Genomic DNA, 22,307 nt, shown 5'->3' on the forward strand with positions numbered 1-22,307 from the left:
ACTGGTCAAAGGTAAACGTTTTCTGGGTGAGAAGTTGCATATTTTGCTACGTCATGTTTATTGTGCAAAAATGTAACAACTTTTAGTAATTTTACACAACTCTTGCCACTTGTGGAAAGGGTATGTGGTTTGACTAGCCAGGTGAATAGTTGTACACCAGGTTTATGAATGGTGACTTTTTAAGTCACAGTTCTCACTCGCCCCCTACTAAATCTGGACAAACTAAAACTAGTGTAATACAGGACAAACATCTGTAGAAAGAAACGTCAATTTTATCAATGTTGTTGAAAGATAGGAGATAAAAAAAGCGCAAATAGGGTCTTATCCCCAGGATTGTTTCTGTTCAATTGTGAGAGAACTGCTCACCTGGTAGTACACAGTACAGGCGTGTAGTTTGTCAGCTGCTGCAGATCCACAGGTCGGCGCTGCGACCTCTCAGAACCGTTATAATAGATGAAATGTGGATTACATCTGCGCTGCTGCGACATGCCATGAGCTTCGAAACGCGTTGAATAAACCACCCGAACATCTTACAAGTATATCTGGATCTATTATTTGTCGCAGCAGCGCGGATGTAATCCACATTTCATCTATTATAACAATTTTATCAATGTGTAACACTTTGATAAGTTTGACAAGAAAAAGACAACACCGTCAAATACAAAACCGAATTCAAAAATGCCTCTCGTGATTAATCTCCTTTGAATTCTCTTTTATGCTCTTGCAAAATCACAAACTTTGGAGCTAATGGATTAACAGAAACTGATAAGAAACTCTCCAAATCATCCTCCAAAATTCAAAGCTCCTCAAAAACGTTAAGTTTCTGCTGTAAAAACTCAGCTTCACATGCACATAGCCTTCTGGATGTTCTATGGTGATTTCACATACAGTTTTCTGGGAAAATACCACAGCAGTTTTTGAGCCAAAGCAAAAAAGCAAACATTATATACAGATGCTTCTTACTAAATTAGAATATCATCAAAAAGTTAATTTATTTATGTTCTTCAATATAACATAGTAACATAGTTAGTAAGGCCGAAAAAAGACATTTGTCCATCCAGTTCAGCCTATATTCCATCATAATAAATCCCCAGATCTACGTCCTTCTACAGAACCTAATTGTATGATACAATATTGTTCTGCTCCAGGAAGACATCCAGGCCTCTCTTGAATCCCTCGACTGAGTTCGCCATCACCACCTCCTCAGGCAAGCAATTCCAGATTCTCACTGCCCTAACAGTAAAGAATCCTCTTCTATGTTGGTGGAAAAACCTTCTCTCCTCCAGACGCAAAGAATGCCCCCTTGTGCCCGTCACCTTCCTTGGTATAAACAGATCCTCAGCGAGATATTTGTATTGTCCCCTTATATACTTATACATGGTTATTAGATCGCCCCTCAGTCGTCTTTTTTCTAGACTAAATAATCCTAATTTCGCTAATCTATCTGGGTATTGTAGTTCTCCCATCCCCTTTATTAATTTTGTTGCCCTCCTTTGTACTCTCTCTAGTTCCATTATATCCTTCCTGAGCACCGGTGCCCAAAACTGGACACAGTACTCCATGTGCGGTCTAACTAGGGATTTGTACAGAGGCAGTATAATGCTCTCATCATGTGTATCCAGACCTCTTTTAATGCACCCCATGATCCTGTTTGCCTTGGCAGCTGCTGCCTGGCACTGGCTGCTCCAGGTAAGTTTATCATTAACTAGGATCCCCAAGTCCTTCTCCCTGTCAGATTTACCCAGTGGTTTCCCATTCAGTGTGTAATGGTGACATTGATTCCTTCTTCCCATGTGTATAACCTTACATTTATCATTGTTAAACCTCATCTGCCACCTTTCAGCCCAAGTTTCCAACTTATCCAGATCCATCTGTAGCAGAATACTATCTTCTCTTGTATTAACTGCTTTACATAGTTTTGTATCATCTGCAAATATCGATATTTTACTGTGTAAACCTTCTATCAGATCATTAATGAATATGTTGAAGAGAACAGGTCCCAATACTGACCCCTGCGGTACCCCACTGGTCACAGCGACCCAGTTAGAGACTATACCATTTATAACCAACCTCTGCTTTCTATCACTAAGCCAGTTAATATAAAATAATATAAAAAGTTAATGACTCAATATAATATGAGTTTACAAACAGAGTGATGTCTTACAAGTGTTTATTTCTATTAATGTTGATGATTATGGCTTACAGCCAATGAAAACCCAAGTCATTATCTCAGTAAATTAGAATACTTAATAACACCAGCTTGAAAAATGATTTTAAAATCCAAAATGTTGGCCTACTGAAATGTATGTTCAGCAAATGTACTCAATACTTGGTCGGGGCTCATTTTGCATCAATCACTGCCTTAATGTGGGTGGCATGGCATGGAGGCGATCAGCCTGTAGGTCTGCTGAGGTGTTATGGAAGCCAAGGTTGCTTTGATAGCAGCCTTCGGCTCATGTGTATAGTGGGGTCTGGTGTCTCTCATCTTTCTCTTGACAATACCCAATAGATTCTTAATGCTGTTAAGGTCAGGCGAGTTTGCTGGCCAATCAATCACAGAGATACCTTTGCTTTTAAACCAGGTATTGGTACTTTTGGCAGTGTGGACAGGTGCCAAGTCCTACTTGAGAATGAAATTTCCATCTCCAAAAAGCTTGTCGGCAGAGGGAAGCATGAAGAGCTCTAAAATATCCTGGTAGATGGCTGCACTGACTTTGGTCTTGATAAACCACAGTGGACTTACACCAGCAGATGAAATTGCTTCCCAAACCATCACTGATCGTGGAAATTTCACATTAGACCTCAAGCAGCTTGGATTCTGTGCCTCTCCACTCTTCCTCCAGACTCTGGGACCTTGATTTCCAAATGAAATTCAAAATTTACTTTCATCTGAAAACAACACTTTGGACAACTAAGCAACAGTCCAGTTCTTTTTTTCCTTGGCCCAGGTAAGATGCTTCTTGTGTTGTCTATTGGTCATGAGTGGCTTGACACAAAGAATGCGACACTTGTAGCCCATGTCCTCGATACGTCTGTGTGGTGGCACTTGAAGCAATTACTCCAGCAGCAGTCCACTCCTTGTGAATCTCCCCCCCAATTTTTGAATGGCCTTTTCTTAACAATCCTTTCAAGGCTGCTGTTATCCCGCTTGCTTATGCACCTTTTTCTACCACACTTTTTCCTTCTATTCAACTTTCCATTAATATGCTTGGATACAACACTCTGTGAACAGCCAGCTTCTTTAGCAATGACCTTTTGTGGCTTATCCTCCTTGTGGAGTGTGTCAATGACTGCCTTCTGGACATCTGTCAAGTCAGCAGTCTTCCCCATGTTTGTGGAGCCTACTGAAACAGACTAAGGGAACTTTTTAAATGCTTAGGAAGCCTTTGCAGGTGTTTTTGTTGATTATCCTAATCTACTGAGATAATTACTTTTGGGGTTTCATTGCCTGTAAGCCATAATCATTGATATTAACAGAAACAAACACTTGAAATAGATCACTCTGATTGTAATGACTCAATATAATGTAGGAGTTTCACTTTCTGTATTGGAGAACTGAAATAAATGAACTTTTTGATGATATTCTAATTTTATGAGAAGCACCTATATGTGTGAATATATATATATATATAGAGAGAGAGAGAGAGAGAGAGAGAGAGAAAGAAAATTATATTCAAAAGGAGTTTATTGGAGAATGAGTTTTGGGGTGAATTTTTGCCACAGTTTTTCTCCTCCTGAAGCTGTTATGAAGAGTTTTGGAAGAGATTTTTTTTCCCAAAGCCTGTTTTCACCTTCTTGACCAGGCCAATGTTTACAATTGTGATCACTGTCACTTTATGAGGTCATAACTCTGGAACGCTTTAATGGATCTCACTGATTCTGAGACTGTTTTATTGAAACATTTTGTACTTCATGATAGTGGTAACATTTATTCGCTATGACTTGTGTTTATTTGTGAAAAAAACAGAAATTTGGCCAAAATTGTGAAATTTTTGCAATTTTGCAATCTTTATGTCCTTAAATCAGAGAGTCATATTGCACAAAATAATTAATAAATAACATTTCCCACATGTCTACTTTAAATTAGCACAATTTTTGAAACATATTTTTTTTCTTAGGAAGTTATAAGGGTTAAAAGTTGAACAGTGATTTCTCATTTTTACCACAAAATTTGAAAAAACATTGTTTTAGAGACCACCTCACATTTGAGGTGACTTTCAAGGGCCTTTGTGAAAGGAAATACCCAAAAGTTACACCATTCTAGAGACTGCACACCTCGAGGTACCCAAAACCACATTCATGAAGTTTATTAACACTTCAGGTGCTTCACAAAAGGGTAACTGGAGAAAATTGACCATACAATTTGTTGTTCAATTTCTCCTGAGCATGCCAATACCCCGTATGTGCGGGAAATCTATTGTTTGGGCACATGGCATGGTTTGGAAGGGAAGGAGCATGTCATGTTTGGAGAGCCCCTGATGTGCTTAAACAGCGGAAACCCCCAACAAGTGACACCATTTTGGAAACTAGAACCCTTAGAGAACTTATCTAGATGTGTATTGATCACCTTGAACCCACAGGTGCTTCACAGAAGTTTATAACATTAAGCCGTGAAAATAAAAAAAATCACATTTTTCCCAGTTAAATCAGTTTTAGCTCCAAATTTTGCATTTTCAGAAGGGTAACAGGAGAAGTTGCTCCATACAGTTTCTTGTGCAATTTCTCCTAATTGTGCAGATACCCAATATGTGTAGGAAAACAACCGTTTGGGTGCACTGCAGGGCTTGGAAGGGAAGGAGTGCCATATGACTTTTTGAATGTAAAATTTGCTGGAATAATTAGCAGATGCACATTGCACGGTTCAGAAGGGAAAGAGCATGTCATGATTGGAGAGCCCCTGATGTGCCTAAACAGTGGAAACCCCCAACAAGTGATACCATTTAGGAAATTAGACCCCTTAGGGAACTTACCTATATAGATATTTATTGAGCACCTTGAACACACAAGTGCTTCACAGAAGTTTATAACGTAAAACGTAAAATGCGAACATTAAAAAAATCACATTTTTCCTGCAAAAATATTTTTTAGCTCCCAATTTTGTATTTTCGCAAGGGTAACAGGAGAAAATAGACCCCAAAATTTGTTGTGCAATTTCTCCTGAGTTCACCGATACCCCATATGTAGTCAAAAACTACTTTTGAGGCACAGTGCAAAGCTCAGAAGAAACAAAACGCCATATTACAGTGCAGATTTTGCACTTGTCTGAGGATGCCATGTTAGATTCACAGAGCCCCTGAGGTGCCAACACAGCAGAACCCCCATAAGTGACCCCATTTTACAAACTAAACCTCTCAATGAATTCATCTAGGGGTGCAGTGATTATATTGACACCCCAGGTGTGTCACAGAGCAGTGAAGATAAAATAATTTGCGGTACATTTTTACCACCAAGATTGTGTGTTAGCTCCAAGTTTTATATTTTCATACTGGGAAATGGGTAAAAATGGCACCAAAATTTGTCCTACAATTTCTAATGAATGTGGCAATACCCCATATGTGGCTGTACAGTACTACTTAACCATTCAGAGAGGCTCGGGAGGGATGGAGCACTATTTGCCTCCTGGAACGCAGATTTTCCTAGAATAGTTTGTGGATTCCATATAAAGAGCCCCTAAGTAGTTGAAAAGCAGAAAATCTCCCCTCAAGTGGCCCCATTTTGGAATTTATCTACAGATGTAGTGATGATTATGACTCCATGGGTGTTTTCCAGAAACAGGCAGCAGCGCATGTTGCTGAGTGAAAATTGAAAACTGCCGTTGTAGTGACCAGTATATTATGCCCAGCTCATGCTTCTGGAGACACACATCTGGCTCTCATCACTACAGAAATGCCAAACATGTGGGTGCTAAAAGTGGTTTAGGCACACTGGGGCTCAGAAGGAAGGAGGGCATTTGGATTTGGGAGTGGAGAATTTGCTGAATTTCTTTAGGGGGGCTAGAAGTCATTTAGCTTTTCTAGAGCCTTTGTGCTGCCAGTAACGTGGAGGCCCCCTATATTTCCGTTAACAGATGACAGACCTGAGTGGGAACTTGCTTTTATGTGGATTGAGTTGAAGCTCTTATTGGAAACATCTTACAAAACATTTATGATCACATTTATCCGGCGCTCTATGCTGAGCACTTACATCGAGGTTTCCATCTAAATCTCCGAATTACGTGACAGATGAAACCCCTGATGGATCCATTCACTATAATGAGGCAGCAGAGTTACTCTGGAGTCCTTCTGGCCTCTGTTCAGCGGTGTCCTTCTTTTCAGAAGTGCATAAAACTGTGGCCAACGGCACTTTTATGCAGTCCGAAAAAGACGGACACCGCTGGATCACAGGTCCTATTGGCATCCACAGTGCCTCTATCTGCCTCATTATAGGGACTCTTCCACCGGGGGTTCTGTTTGAATCACATATTTCAGAGATTTACATAGAAACCCTGGTGTAAGCGCTCAGCGTAGAGGGCAGGATAAATATGCGCCTAGTCTTACTGCGATCTTTGGGAGGCAGAATAAAATATCACAATAAAAACTATTTTATAGAAAAAATAATTAGTTTTGCATTTCTTAATTCTGAGAGCTATAACTTGTATTTTTCTGCTGATAGAGCTGTATGGTGGCTTGTTTTTTGCAAGACGAGATGGCATTTTCAGCGGTATCATTTTTATTTACATTTGTCTTTTTGATCGTGTTTTATTGCACTTTTTGTTCGGCAGTATAATGATAAAGATTTTTTTTTTGCCTCGTTTTTTTATTACTTTTTTACGGTATTCACTGAAGGAGTTAACTAGTGGGACAGTTTTATAGAGTGGGTTGTTATGGACGCAGTGATATCAAATATGTGTACTTTTATTGTTTATTTTTTGTTTACATAAATAAATGTGTTTATTGGAAAAGTATTTGTTTCTTTCTTTTTCTTTATTTGTGGATTTTTTAAAAAAATAGTTTTTACATTTTTTTATTTTTTTAAAAACTTTTTTACATTGTCCCAGGATGGGACATTACTGTATATCATCAGATCGCAGAGCTGATACTCTGCAATGCTTCTGCACTGCAGGGCATCAGACCAGCATCTGAAAGGCGGGGAAGGAGGGTCTCAGATCCTGCTCTCACCAGCATCTGACAGGCAGGGAAGGAGGGTCTCAGATCCTGCTCTCACCAGCATCTGACAGGCAGGATAGGAGGGTCTCAGGTCCTGCTCTCTGCAGGCACTGCGAAGCCACCTTCCCTGAAGGACACCTTCCCTGAAGGACACCGCTGTCATATTGCGTCCGGGGGTCTCCATGGAGACTATCAGGACAATGTGATCGCATCGTGTTGTCCTGATGGAAGCGTGCAGGGAACCTATTCCCTGCGCGATGCTCCTCTATGTTGCTGTCACTACTGACACTGACAGCGGCATCAGAGGGGTTAAATGCCCGTGATCGGTGCTAGCACTGATCGTGGCCGTTCCTGTCGGATGTCAGCTCTCACATGGAGGGTGAGGCTGCGAGATCATGCCGTCAAACATGTACTGCTGTTTGCGGGAATGCTGCTCCTGCTTTGCAGTACATGTACGGCGCATGTCGGGAAATGGTTAAAGGGGTTTTCCCATGAAAAAAGTTAATTTTAATCAATAGGTCTTGGAATAATAATAATAATTTCCACAACTGGATGTAATTAGATAAAATGCTCCTGTGCTGAGATAATCTTATAAAAGTGCCCCTGCTGTGTACTGTGTAATGGCCGTGTCTGACCGTGCTGGAACACAGTCTGATCATACCACAGCTCCTGGGCAGGGGAAGCAAAAGAGAGGATACAAACATTACAGCAAGGAATCAGGGTTGATTCTTTTTGTGAGGTAAAACATTTCCCTGCCAGTTTTTAAACAATATTTTACCTCAAAGAATGAATAATTTGTGACCCCCTGCTGTAAGGTCAGTATACTATTTTTCTCCCCACTCCACAGGAGCTGTGGTATGATCAGACCATGTTCCTGTACGGTCAGAAACAGCCATTACACAGTACACAGCAGGGGCACATTTATAAGATTTTCTCAGCACCAGAACATTTTATTTAATCATGCGAGACCGCGACTTCTCGCGAGATTTCGCAATGTATTACTAGGAAGTAACGCTAGCTGCCGGGAGCATCGCTGACGATGCGCAGGAACGCCGGTAGGTGAGAATAATGCGATTTTTTTTATTTTTTTTATTATTTTTCACATTCTATCTTGAAACTATTGATGCTGCATAGGCAGTATCAATAGTAAAAAGAGAAAGAGAGCAAGAGAGAATTTCCCTGACGGGAAATTCTTCCGCGCATGCTCTCTTTGAAAAGGCGGGATACGTCGCTGGATTCCTGTTTTTCACAGGCAGCAACGCATCCTGCGCCCATAGGCTTCCATTGTAGCCAGTTACGGGCAGCGCAGGATGCGTCGCTGAACGATTTTCCGATGTCCAGAAAAAACGTTCCTCTGAATGTTTTCTCTGCCCGACGGACCATTTTTTTTATGCAGGATCCAGTGAAAGACCAATGAAACGGATGGCCATCCGTCACAATCCGTCGCTAATACAAGTCTATGAGAAAATGCTGCATTCTCAAAAATCGACGGATTGTGACGGGAGCTGAAAGACAGAAGTGTGAAAGAGGCCTAACACACTCTGCTCAAGCTGCTAATTCAATCCAATATGAGAAGAGTGAACACCTCATCCTTCTTGAGCAACTCCATGTTTATTGTACCTTTGTTCCATATGTGCTAAAACCACTGAACACAAGCCAAACATCTGACCCGTTTTGGAAGTAAACTTCCTTATTAACCATCATTATTATTATTATTATTATTATCATCTCTTCAGCTTGGGTGCCATCTTTTTTTCTTCACTGTGCACCTGATGTTTTTATTCCATATTGGTATTTTTAAAATAGAATGTTCCACCCTAGTTACCGCATTTGTAAAGCATGACAGGCGTGATTTTCTCCTTCTTGAAGCCCAGAATTTTGCCCTTCACACTGGGGAGCCTTTTCACTGTGGGTAGGTGGAGTTCTTTTGCATTGTTTATGTCCTCAACTTCATACTAACAATGACTTTTCAGTTTTTGGTTATTTTGCGGGTTCATTTAACAGACAAGCTAAACATAGTTATTTTAGCATGCAGGAAGAAAGAACAACAGTTACGGTTCAACACACAGAATTTAGACAACTATCCGGTTCCACTGGTTGGATGTCTGTCTGTAGAGGAAGCTGAACTACAATGTCAAGAGGAACAAATGCTGAAAAAATACCATTTTTGAATGTAAATAATGCAGGAAAGAAGTACTTGAGCTTGTATATTCAGTCTGACATTATTGGACTCAAGGATTTTTGAGAAAATGAACAAATCATCACCTAAGAAACCATCTTTTTAGAATGTGTTGAAAAATCATGATAAACTACTTCAGTACTACAAAAACTTCCATTCTGTATTTTCAGGCCAGAAGTGCACATCTTTAAAACCCTATCAGAGCAACCTATCTCTATTCAATAGTAATTGTAAGGCCGGGTCACACGAGCATATGTTGTTTCGTGTGAGAGAATAGTCAATTATGCAAATGACACTCAGCTTAAACTCTGCTGCGAGCGGGCGCCGAGTGTCAGTGCACTGTCCTCAGATTCCCTCACATGAGAGAATCGGAGCATAGATGTGGAGAAGACGGAGAAAGTAATTTCTCCATCTCCTCTATTGCCGGCATCTGCGGTATTCGGACTGCACTCAGATGACATCCGAGAGCAGACGGTGTTTCACACTCAACCATAGACTTGTATAGGTGCGTGATGCTATTCTCAGATGCACTTGCCGCTTACTGCTATTATTTTCTCATGCTGAATTGGCATGAGAAAATAATCACCGATCTGCACTGCCCCATAATATAACTTCAGTCCGAGTGCTATCTGATAAAAAATTGCATAGCACTCGGCCGTGTTATACGCCAGTATCTAATTTGATTTTACTAGCTATTCATTTAGATCCGGAGCTGCCCTGGATGTCTAGGAAAAGTCAAAGAGATGTGGCCTGTGATAGAACTATTACTCCATATCTGCGTAATATGGCTGCTATTAGCTGCCATCTCCTAGACCTGGGTGCAAGATGAGAACCATGGGCTGACATTGGGAAAGCATCATGGAACAAGAAGCTGAGCTGTGATTTTTGATGAGTCTTTAGACTCATTTAATTACCATATTTTCCGGTGTACAAGACGACTTTTTAACCCCTAAAAATTGTCCCAAAAGTCGGGGGTCGTCTTATACGCCGGGTACGGGTGCACGGAGCGATCGTGGATGGATAGCAAACAAAAAGGGAAACGGCACAAAAAAATGTTAAAAAATGACTTTAATGCCCTGTGGCGTGGCAATATTTCGGATAAAACAAATCTTTTCTCAAGCCACAGGGCATTAAAGTCCTTTTTTTCTGTATTTTCATGACAAATGAAATGAATGAAAATTGTTCATTCACACTGAAGGCATCAAAACTGAATTAACACATGTGTAATTATATACTTAACAAAAAAGTGTGAAACAACTGAAAATATGTCTTATATTCTAGGTTCTTCAAAGTAGCCACCTTTAGCTTTGATGTCTGTTTTGCACACTCTTGGCATTCTCTTGATGAGCTTCAAGAGGTAGTCACCGATAATCAACTTCCAACAATCTTGAAGGAGTTCCCAGAGATGCTTAGCTCTTTTTGGCCCTTTTTCTTTCACTCTGTAGTCCAGCTCACCCCAAACAATCTCGATTAGGTTCAGGTCTGGTGATTGCGGAGGCCAGGTCATCTGGCGTGGCACCCCATCACTCTCCTTCTTGGTCAAATAGCCCTTACACAGCCTGGAGGTGTGTTTGGGGTCATTGTCCTGTTGAAAAATAAATGATGGTCCAACTAAACGCAAACCGGATGGAATAGCATGCCGCTGCAAGATGCTGTGGTAGCCATGCTGGTCCAGTATGCCTTCAATCTTGAATAAATTCTCAACAGTGTCACCAGCAAAGCACCCCCACACCATCACACCTCCTCCTCCATGCTTCATGGTTGGGAACCAGGCATGTAGAGTCCATCCGTTCACCTTTTCTGCGTCGCACAAAGACACGGTGGATGGAACCAAAGATCTCAAATTTGGACTCATCAGACCAAAGCACAGATTTCCACTGGTCTAATGTCTATTCCTTGTGTTCTTTAGCCCAAACAAGTGTCTTCTGCTTGTTGCTTGTCCTTAGCAGTGGTTTCCTAGCAGGTATTTTACCATGAAGGCCTGCTGCACAAAGTCTTCTCTTAACAGATGCTGCTAGACCTCTGTGCGGCATTGACCTGGTCTCTAATCTGAGCTGCTGTTAACCTGCGATTTCTGAGGCTCGGATAAATTTATCCTCAGAAGCAGAGGTGACTCTTGGTCTTCCTTTCCTGGGGCTGTCCTCATGTGAGCCAGTTTCTTTGTAGCGCTTGATGGTTTTTGCCACTGCACTTGGGGACACTTTCAAAGTTTTCCCAATTTTTCGGACTGCCTGACCCTCATTTCTTAAAGTAATGATTGCCACTCGTTTTTCTCTACTTAGCTGCTTTTTTCTTGCCATAATACAAATTCTAACAGTCTATTCAGTAGGACTATCAGCTGTGTATCCACCAGACGTCTGCACAACACAACTGATGGTCCCAACCCCATTTATAAGGCAAGAAATCCCACTTATTAAACCTGACAGGGCATACCTGTGAAGTGAAAACCATTCCCGGTGACTACCTCTTGAAGCTCATCAAGAGAATGCCAAGAGTGTGCAAAGCAGTCATCAAAGCAAAAGGTGGCTACTTTGAAGAACCTAGAACATTAGACATAATTTAAGTTGTTTCACAATTAAGTATATAATTCCACATGTGCTAATTCATAATTTTGATGCCTTCCGTGTGAATGTACAATTTTCATAGTCATGAAAACACCGAAAAATCATTAAATGAGAAGGTGTGTCCAAACTTTTGGTCTGTACTGATATATACCCTTCTACATGGTATAAATGTTCTCCTTCCTGGCCCCATCCTGGTATATACAGCTCTGGCAAAAATTAAGAGACCACCACATCAAAACCCTGTCATGGGCAGCCCAATCTCCAGACCTGAACCCCATTGAAAACCTTTGGAATGTAATGGAGAGGATGATGGATACTCACAAGCCATCAAGCAGAGAACTGCTTACATTCTTGTGCCAGAAGCAGTGTGAAAGACTGGTGGAAAGCATGCCAAGACGCATGAAAGCTGTGATTAAAAATCATGGTTATTCCGCAAAATATTGATTTCTGAACTCTTCTTGAGTTAAAACATTAGTATTGTTGTTTCTAAATGATTATGAACTTGTTTTCTTTGTATTGTTTGAGGTCTGAAAACACAGGTTTTTTTAAAATTTTGACCATTTTTCGTTGTCAGAAAAAAAAATCCCAAATGTATTGCTTGGAAATTCGGAGACAAGTTGTCAGAAGTTTATAGAATAAAAAATCAATTTACATTTTACTCAAAGATATACCTATAAAGTGAAAAATCAGACAAACTGAACATTTATATATATTACATATATATTGCCAATCCTAAAACAAATGATTCTTCTCAATTTCACTCCGCTCCTCTGCCTCTCGGTGTTCTCTTCTGAAGCCGTGCTGACTTCAGCGTGCAAGCGACGGGAGCGCATGACATCACTGCCATGCACGCCAGTCATGTGCACGGTGACGCCAGCTGCAGACCTCTGATTGGCCTGCAGCGTGTATTGCAGCACACAGAGTCTCTGCGCCACGATACAGGAAGCACATCCAGCTGAAGTTTGCACTGGTGTCAGTGAACCCCTCACCCACACGGGCCCAGTTGCAAGCTCTGCAACCATTTCTCGTTACGCCCCTGTACAAGACTGACAGCATGCTCAAACAGATTTATTCACCACGTCAACAAATGTTTACAGACTGAAATTCAATATAACGTACACTATGTAACCAATGTTTTAAGCACAGAAGCTGGAGATAAAATCATATAATTGCTCTCATAAAGTCTAGGATCCAAGACTCATGACGTCATTAGAGCCATAAAGGATCTTTGTAAACGTTTACGAAAACATAACAGATTTTATGTGTAAAGAAGGAAACGTCTCGTTATTCACAGGCCTTCTTCAAAGATGCTCCACCAAGAATCTAGTATTATAGCAATACAGTAACATAATTAAGAAATGATGGGAGATTGTAAAATGCTAAAAAGGTTCAAAGAAATTGCCAGTTTTGGGTTTCTGATTGCTTCCATACCTTCATAAGAATTACAGAGTTGTTAGGTGTACAGAATTGTAATTATCTGATTGTCCCTATGTTACACTATTACATAGTATTATTTATTACAGAGTTTTTCACAGACTAGAAAAAAAGAATTTACTCTTGTAATAAATTTTAAATAAAACTCCGTCAGGCCTCATTCAGACGTCAGTGTTACATGTATGTGTTGTATCCCATTTTTCACAGGTACATGTACCCATTATAATCTTTGGTGTTTTTTCACAGACTGTGTCCATACAAAATGCACAGAGACCGTTTTTTTTCAGTTTTTTTCTAGTATCACAGATTAAAATGGCGACTACAAGTCTATGGGTCCATGAAAAACACAGAGCACAAGCATGGCATGTTTGCTTTATGTAATTAACAATGCAAAGGATAGGAGAAGCTTTGTCATTTATTAATCCATCCATGAAAAACACTAATGACACTGATGGTAAAAAATGGACACACTGTGATACATCATTTTTTTCAGGTATGTATTTAACCCCTTTACCCCCAAGGGTGGTTTGCACGTCAATGACAAGGCCAATTTTTACAATTCTGACCACTGTCCCTTTATGAGGTTATAACTCTGGAACGCTTCAACGGATCCTGGTGATTGTGACATTTTCTCATGACATATTGTACTTCATGATAGTGGTAAAATACCTTTGATATTACCTGCATTTATTTGTGAAAAAAATGGAAATTTGGCGAAAAATGTGAAAATTTCGCAATTTTCCAACTTTGAATTTTTATGCAATTAAATCACAGAGATATGTCACACAAAATACTTAATAAGTAACATTTCCCACATGTCTACTTTACATCAGCACAATTTTGGAACCAAATTTTTTTTTTGTTAGGGAGTTATAAGGGTTAAAAGTTGACCAGCAATTTCTCATTTTTACACCACCATTTTTTTTTTAGGGACCACATCTCATTTGAAGTCATTTTGAGGGGTCTATATGATAGAAAATACCCAAGTGTGACACCATTCTAAAAACTGCACCCCTCAAGGTGCTCAAAACCACATTCAAGAAGTTTATTAACCCTTCAGGTGTTTCACAGTAATTTTTGGAATGTTTAAATAAAAATGAACATTTAACTTTTTTTCACAAAAAATGTACTTCAGCTCCAATTTGTTTTATTTTACCACGGGTAACAGGAGAAAATGGACCTCAAAAGTTGTTGTACAATTTGTCCTGAGTATGCTGATACCCCATATGTGGGGGTAAACCACTGTTTGGGCGCATGGGAGAGCTCGGAAGGGAAGGAGCGCCGTTTGACTTTTCAATGCAAAATTGACAGGAATTGAGATGGGACGCCATGTTGCATTTGGAGAGCCACTGATGTGCCTAAACATTGAAACCCCCCCACAAGTGACACCATTTTGGAAAGTAGACCCCCTAAGGAACTTATCTGGATGTGTGTTGAGCACTTTGACCCACCAAGGGCTTCACAGAAGTTTATAATGCAGAGTCGTAAAAATAAAACAAAAATTTTTTCCCACAAAAATTATTTTTTAGCCCCCAGTTTTGTATTTTCCCGAGGGTAACAGGAGAAATTGGACCAAAAGTTGTTGTACAATTTGTCCTGAGTACGCTGATACCCCATATGTGGGGGGGGGGGGAACCACCGTTTGGGCACATGGGAGGACTCGGAAGGGAAGGAGCATCATTTGGAATGCAGACTTAGATGGATTGGTCTGCAGGCGTCACATTGCGTTTGTAGAGCCCCTAATGTACCTAAACAGTAGAAACCCCCCACAAGTGACCCCATATTGGAAACTAGACCCCAAGGAACTTATCTAGATGTGTTGTGAGAACTTTGAACCCCCAAGTGTTTCACTACAGTTTATAACGCAGAGCCGTGAAAATAAAAAAAAAAAAAATTCCCCAAAAATTATTTTTTTAGCACGCAGTTTCGTATTTTTCCAAGGGTAACAGGAGAAATTGGACCCTAAATGTTTTCCAATATGTCCTGAGTACGCTGATACCCGATATGTGGGGGGAACCACCGTTTGAGCGCATGGCAGAGCTCGGAAGAGAAGGAGCATCATTTGGAATGCAGACTTAGATGGATTGGTCTGCAGGCGTCACCTTACGTTTGCAGAGCCCCTAATGTACCTAAACAGTAGAAACCCCCCCACAAGTGACACCAATTTGGAAAGTAGACCCCCTAAGGAACTTATCTGGATGTGTGGTGAGCACTTTGACCCACCAAGGGCTTCACAGAAGTTTATAATGCAGAGCCGTAAAAATAAAACAAAATTTTTTTTCCCACAAAAATTATTTTTTAGCCCCCAGTTTTGTATTTTCCTGAGGGTAACAGGAGAAGTTGGACCACAAGTTGTCCAATTTGTCCTGAGTACGCTGATACCCCATATGTGGGGGGGGGAACCACCGTTTGAGTGCATGGCAGAGCTCAGAAGGGAAGGAGCATCATTTGGAATGCAGACTTAGATGGATTGGTCTGCAGGCGTCACATTGCGTTTGTAGAGCCCCTAATATACCTAAACAGTAGAAACCCCCCACAAGTGACCCCATATTGGAAACTAGACCCCAAGGAACTTATCTAGATGTGTTGTGAGAACTTTGAACCCCCAAGTGTTTCACTACAGTTTATAACGCAGAGCCGTGAAAATTAAAAAAAAAAATTCCCAAAAAATTATTTTTTTAGCACGCAGTTTCGTATTTTTCCAAGGGTAACAGGAGAAATTGGACCCTAAATGTTGTCCAATTTGTCCTGAGTACGCTGATACCCGATATGTGGGGGGGAACCACCGTTTGAGCGCATGGCAGAGCTCGGAAGAGAAGGAGCATCATTTGGAATGCAGACTTAGATGGATTGGTCTGCAGGCATCACCTTGCGTTTGCAGAGCCCCTAATGTACCTAAACAGTAGAAACCACCCACAAGTGACCCCATATTGGAAACTAGACCTCCCAAGGAACTTATCTAGATGTGTTGTGAGAACTTTGAACCCCCGAGTGTTTCACTACAGTTTATAACGCAGAGCCGTGAAAATAAAAAATCTTTTTTTTTCCCACAAAAATTAATTTTTAGCCCCCAGTTTTGTATTTTCCCAAGGGTATCAGGAGAAATTGGACCCCAAAAGTTGTTGTCCAATTTGTCCTGAGTACGCTGATACCCCATTTGTTGGGGTAAACCCCTGTTTGGGCACACGGGAGAGCTCGGAAGGGAAGGAGCACTGTTTGACTTTTTCAGCGCAGAATTGGCTGGAATTGAGATCGGACACCTTGTCACGTTTGGAGAGCCTTGAACAGTGGAAAAGTTATACGAGGCGGTGATAGAGAAAGTAAATTACGCGATAGAGAGGCTTTCTGGATTTATCTATTGAACACCAGAGTGCCCACAGGGTTAAACCTGAGAAAAGAGATGATGTTACATTACTAACATGTTATTATTGTTGTTGTTTTTTTTTTTTTTTTTTTTCCGGGGATAATTACACCTGCCTGTGCAGTATTCATGGTATATGTATATAATATGTGCTCAATGATTATTATTTTTTTTTTCCTTTTGTACCTGTCCTAATGACTGCATGTTCTGGATGTCCAATGGGATTTGTCGGGGTGGAGTTAATTATTCTCATGGCTATTCACCTTTTAAATCTGTTTTTATATGTCTTGTTGGGCTATTCAAGCTTATGCTGTGGACAAAGAGCACCATGCGTGCTCGAAACGCGTTCAGCTAACTTATGGCTTCTTTTCTGGAATAGTTGTGCAGCTACTTGTAAGCAGCTTTTTCCGAATTTTAAATTTGTGGAAATAAAATTGATGACTTTTACTCCGGAGCTGGATTTTTTTCTTACTTACTCGCGTTTGGAGAGCCCCTGATGTGCCTAAACAGTGGAAACCCCCCAATTATAACTGAAACTCTAATCCAAACACACCCCTAACCCTAATCCCAACGGTAACCCTAACCACACCTCTAACCTAGACACACCCCTAACCCTAATCCCAACCCTATTCCCAACCGTAAATGTAATCCAAACCCTAACCCTAACTTTAGCCCCAACCCTAACTGTAGCCTTAACCCTAGCCCTAACCCTAGCCCTAGCCCTATCCCTAACCCTAGCCCTAACCCTAGCCCTAACTCTAGCCCTAACCCTATCCCTAGCCCTAACTCTAATGGGAAAATGGAAATAAATACATTTTTTTATTTTTTTTTATTTTTCCCTAACTAAGGGGATGATGAAGGGGGGTTTGATTTACTTTTATAGCGGGTTATTTAGCGGATTTTTATGATTGGCAGCCGTCATACACTGAAAGACGCTTTTTATTGCAAAAATTTTTTTTTGTGTTACCACATTTTGAGAGCTATAATTTTTCCATATTTGAGTCCACAGAGTCATGTGAGGTCTTGTTTTTTGCAGGACGAGTTAACGTTTTTTATTGGTAACATTTTCGGGCGCGTGACATTTTTTGATCGCTATTTATTCCGATTTTTGTGAGGCAGAATGACGAAAAACCAGCTATTCATTAATTTCTTTTGGGGGAGGCGCTTATACCGTTCCGCGTTAGGTAAAATTGATAAAGCAGTTTTAGTCTTTGGGTCAGTACAATTACAGTGATACCTCATTTATATCATTTTTTTTATGTTTTGGCGCTTTTATACGATAAAAACTATTTTATAGAAAAAATAATTATATTTGCATCGCTTTATTCTGAGGACTATAACTTTTTTATTTGTTGCTGATGATGCTGTGTGGCAGCTCGTTTTTTGCGAGATAAGATGACGTTTTCAGCGGTACCATGGTTATTTATATCCGTCTTTTTGATCGCGTGTTATTCCACTTTTTGTTTGGCGGTATGAGAATAAAGCGTTGTTTTTTTTACTGTTTTCACTGAAGGGGTTAACCAGTGATACAGTTTTATAGGTGGGGTCGTTACGGACGCGGTGATACTAAATATGTGTACTTTTATAGTTTTTTTATTTAGATAAAGAAATGTATTTATAGGAATAATATTTTTTTTTGGGGGGGGGGGGATTTTTGGGGATTTTTTTAAATTTTTTTTACACATTGGAATATTTGTTTTTTTTACACTATAACATTGCCCCGGGGGGGGGAGGGGCATCGTGTAATAGTGTAAGATCGCTGATCTGACACCTTGCTGTGCAGTGTGTCAGATCAGCGATCTGACATGCACAGCTCCAGGCTTCACAGTGCCTGCTCTGAGCAGGCGCTGTGAAGCCACCTCCCTACCTGCAGGACCCGGATGCCGCGGCCATCTTGGATCTGGGCCTGCAAGGAGGAGGAGGTAAGAGACCCTCGCAGCAACGCGATCACATCGCGTTGCTGCGGGGGTCTCAGGGAAGCCCACAGGGAGCCCCCTCCCTGCGCAATGCTTCCCTATACCGCCGGCACACCGCGATCATGTTTGATTGCGGTGTGCCGGGGTAAATGTGCCGGGGGCGGTCCGTGACCGCTCCTGGCACATAGCGCCGGATGTCAGCTGCGATAGGCAGCTGGCACATAGCGCCGGATGTCAGCTGCGATAGGCAGCTGACACCTGGCCGCGATCGGCCGCGCTCCCCCTGGGGGAGGGTCAGATGGGCCCAGGTCACCTCGACGGGATAGTACATCCAAGGTCAGAGAGGGGTTAAGCACGGATGTGTGAAAGAGGCCTAAGACGGAGTCAGGGATGTACAGTTGTGGCCAAAAGTATTGACACCCCCTGAAAAGTATTGACACTTCCTGAAAATGATTGCAAACACAAATTCTTTGGTATTATCTTCATTTAATTTGTCTTAAATGAAAAAACACAAAAAGAATTGTCCTAAAGCCAAATTGGAGCCAATCCGTGGAGATGTGGACAGAAAAGAAAAATTGACAAGAGATTTCAACGCAAGATTGTGCGGATGTTGGATAAAGAACCTCGACTAACATCAAAACAAGTTCAAGCTGCCCTGCAGTCCGAGGGTACAACAGTGTCAACCAGTACTATCCGTCAGCGTCTGAATGAAAAGGGACTGTATAGTACGAGACCCAGGAAGACCCCACTTCTTACCCCGATACATAAAAAAGCCAGGCTGGAGTTTGCCAAAACTTACCTGAAAAAGCCTAAAACGTTTTTGAAGAATGTTCTCTGGTCAGATGAGACAAAAGTAGAGCTTTTTGGGCAAAGGCATCAACATAGAGTTTACAAGAGAAAAAAAAAGGCATTCAAAGAAAAGAACACGGTCCCTACAGTCAAACATGGCGGATGTTCCCTGATGTTTTTGGGGTTGCTTTGCTGCGTCTGGCACTGGACTGCTTGACCGTGTGCATGGTATTATGAAGTTTGAAGACTACCAACAAATTTTGCAGCATAATGTAGGGCCCAGACCCTGCCACCAGCATTCACAGCCCCAGCGGAGGTGGAGAAGGAGACCGTGACCTGAGAAGCAGGTATGGGAACTGCCCCGGTAGCTGAGGAGACCCTGGTGGGACCTTTAGAACCCCCGCCAACCCTAACGCCCGGCCAGGTAGTTACAGCAGTAACCTGGGACTGCATGGCAGACCTGGGGGGTGTACTGACAGACCCGCTGATACCTGAACCCTTGTCCCTGGGGGCATGCAGAAAGGAGGAAGCAATACACTGGAGGCACCCAAAGACAGACTTTATGGGATTCCCAGAGGAGGCCCAAGCAGGGGCCAACCATGTAGAAACTGTAAGAAAGGAGGAATACTGCCGGCGGCAGCTACTGAAGTTAGAGGCAGAACAGCAAGAGCGCAGGGCCCGGTGAGAGGCCATGAAGGAGCGCAACCTGCTGGCCAAGGCCCAGACTTGCAAAGTTAGACCTGCTGATCAGGACCCGCTGAGGCAGGGCATTGTGGTCTCTTTTAATCTGAACAAAGGCTGGGGATTTATCAGGGAGTCTGAAGAGTACTCGGAACTCTTTGTGAACCGCCGACACGTTGAGTCACATCTCTTAAAGGGACACCCGTACCGTGACCTTTACCCTGGAGATAAAGTGACATTCACCCGGCACAAGGGTGAAAGGGGGTGGTACGCCCTCGAAGTAAAAAGATGCCCAAGAGAGCGTGCTGATGTAGCAACCAAAACTAAAGTACAAACCCAGGCAACACAAACCCCAGTTGCTGGACTGTCTCCATTTGAGTCTCCTGTTGTGACATCTGAAAACAACCATCCCCAATCAGGAGGTTGCAGACCTGAGGATCTACCCTGAAAGAGGAAATAAGTAAATGAGGATTCAGCGAACAAATAGTTAGTTACCTGTTTAGAAATGTTTATTAATGTTTATTAAAGTTTAAAGGACAGTTAGGTAATAAACGGTGAATAACCTGAAACTTTCCATTGTAAATAGTTAGCACCTCTTAAGGTGCACCTTATTGGTTTTACCAGGCGCCGGCAGCTTGAGTAGAACACTTTGTTTCCAAAAACCAGAAGGAAAACCATTTGGCCTGGCCGAAGACAAGGTCTATATGTTTACGCCTTGCAGCCCGCCCAAACCTGAGGGTTTAGAACGGGTCCCCCGCTCATTGCAGTTGGTGCACAAGGACACCCTGGCATTAAAATGTTTGCACTTTGATATGCCAAAATGTTTGCACCTTTTCACCTGTTTGCACTTATGAAAATTGTGTTTTCCAACATTTAATGAAAAAGAGCCTCCCATAAAGGGAAGAAAAAGTTTTGTACCTGTTTAACCTGTTGAAATGCTTTTCAAAAAATATTGCACATTTCAAACCTGTTACTGTTTGTTTCTTTACCCAGTCCGGGAGTACTGAATTTAACCTGGGGAGCGTAACATCCCAGGAAACCGCCTGTTACAGTGATGTCGTTTTCCTTTCGGGGAGGGTAATGCCATGCCTGGAGGCGAGGAGGATCCCTTTAATAGGGTGTACATACATGCAACATATTCTGATTCCAGGCCAGAAGAGGGAGCTCTGAAGGCGGTTTCAGGGGAGCTTCCCAAGATATATATATTTTGCTTGGAGGAGGAGTTAGTTAGTCTGTGTCAGACAGTCAGTTGGAGGAGAGAGAGTGAGCAGATGAGCTGGGGCCGTGCAGCCAAGTGGTGATGCAGCTACAGGCCAGAGAGGAGAAGCAGACAGAGTTGCATCTGTAGAACGTACCAGAGGGAAGAGACACAGGAGAATTAAGTCGCTGGAAAGGAAGTGGCAACTGAGCTCCTTCCATGTTGGAGCACAGGAACCGGGCACAGGGAGGCCGAGGCTGTGTGGAACTGTATGTCCCATAGCAGAACCGGAGGGCAGAAGACTTCAGGTTGTCTGTTCGCACCCACACCCGAAGGTACAGCAACATACAGAGCCCGGAGTCATCTGAGAGACACCTGTAAAAAGGCTCACGTTGCCTACCATGCGGGTACTGTCTTAGGACAGGGAAAGAGACAACCTTGTGTGGAACCTTAGGCAGCAAAGGACTCGCCTTACAGCGCAAGAAGGAAGGCTTACAACCTCAACTGGAAAGGGGGATCCCTAATCGCTTCCAGGCTGACCGGACCTCACCAACACCTGTTACCGGTACCCTGGACTGTGGCCGTGAATTACCAGTAAAAAGGTAAAGAGACTGCAACCTTGTGTCCTCTGATTATTTCTGGCACCACACTATCTCTGCCAAATACACTGGGAGCCCTGGGGACCCAGTTTCACCTGTGGGAAGCCATACCATCCTTGCTGCAGTACCATCACTTCCCAGAGGACCCCTTTAAGCAGCGTCGGTCACCTCTGACCGAATACCACCACAGGTGGCATCACGAAAATGCTTATTTCTACCAACCCCTTTAAAGACCTTTCCTTTTAATTTGGACACCCAGGGCCATGGACTGGGTCGCTGCCACCGTGACCACGGTGACCCAGTACCGAGTACCCCTAGGCCCTAACTGGCGCTCCAGAAGTGCTGCATCAAATGACCTCTCCTCTTCCTCCACCTTAACATCACACACAGTACAATCCTCAAAGGTGGTACCTCAGTCAGTCTTGTTTTCCCCAAGCGGTC

This window comes from Ranitomeya imitator, chromosome 4, assembly GCF_032444005.1.
Source record: "Ranitomeya imitator isolate aRanImi1 chromosome 4, aRanImi1.pri, whole genome shotgun sequence".
Taxonomy (NCBI): Eukaryota; Metazoa; Chordata; class Amphibia; order Anura; family Dendrobatidae; genus Ranitomeya; species Ranitomeya imitator.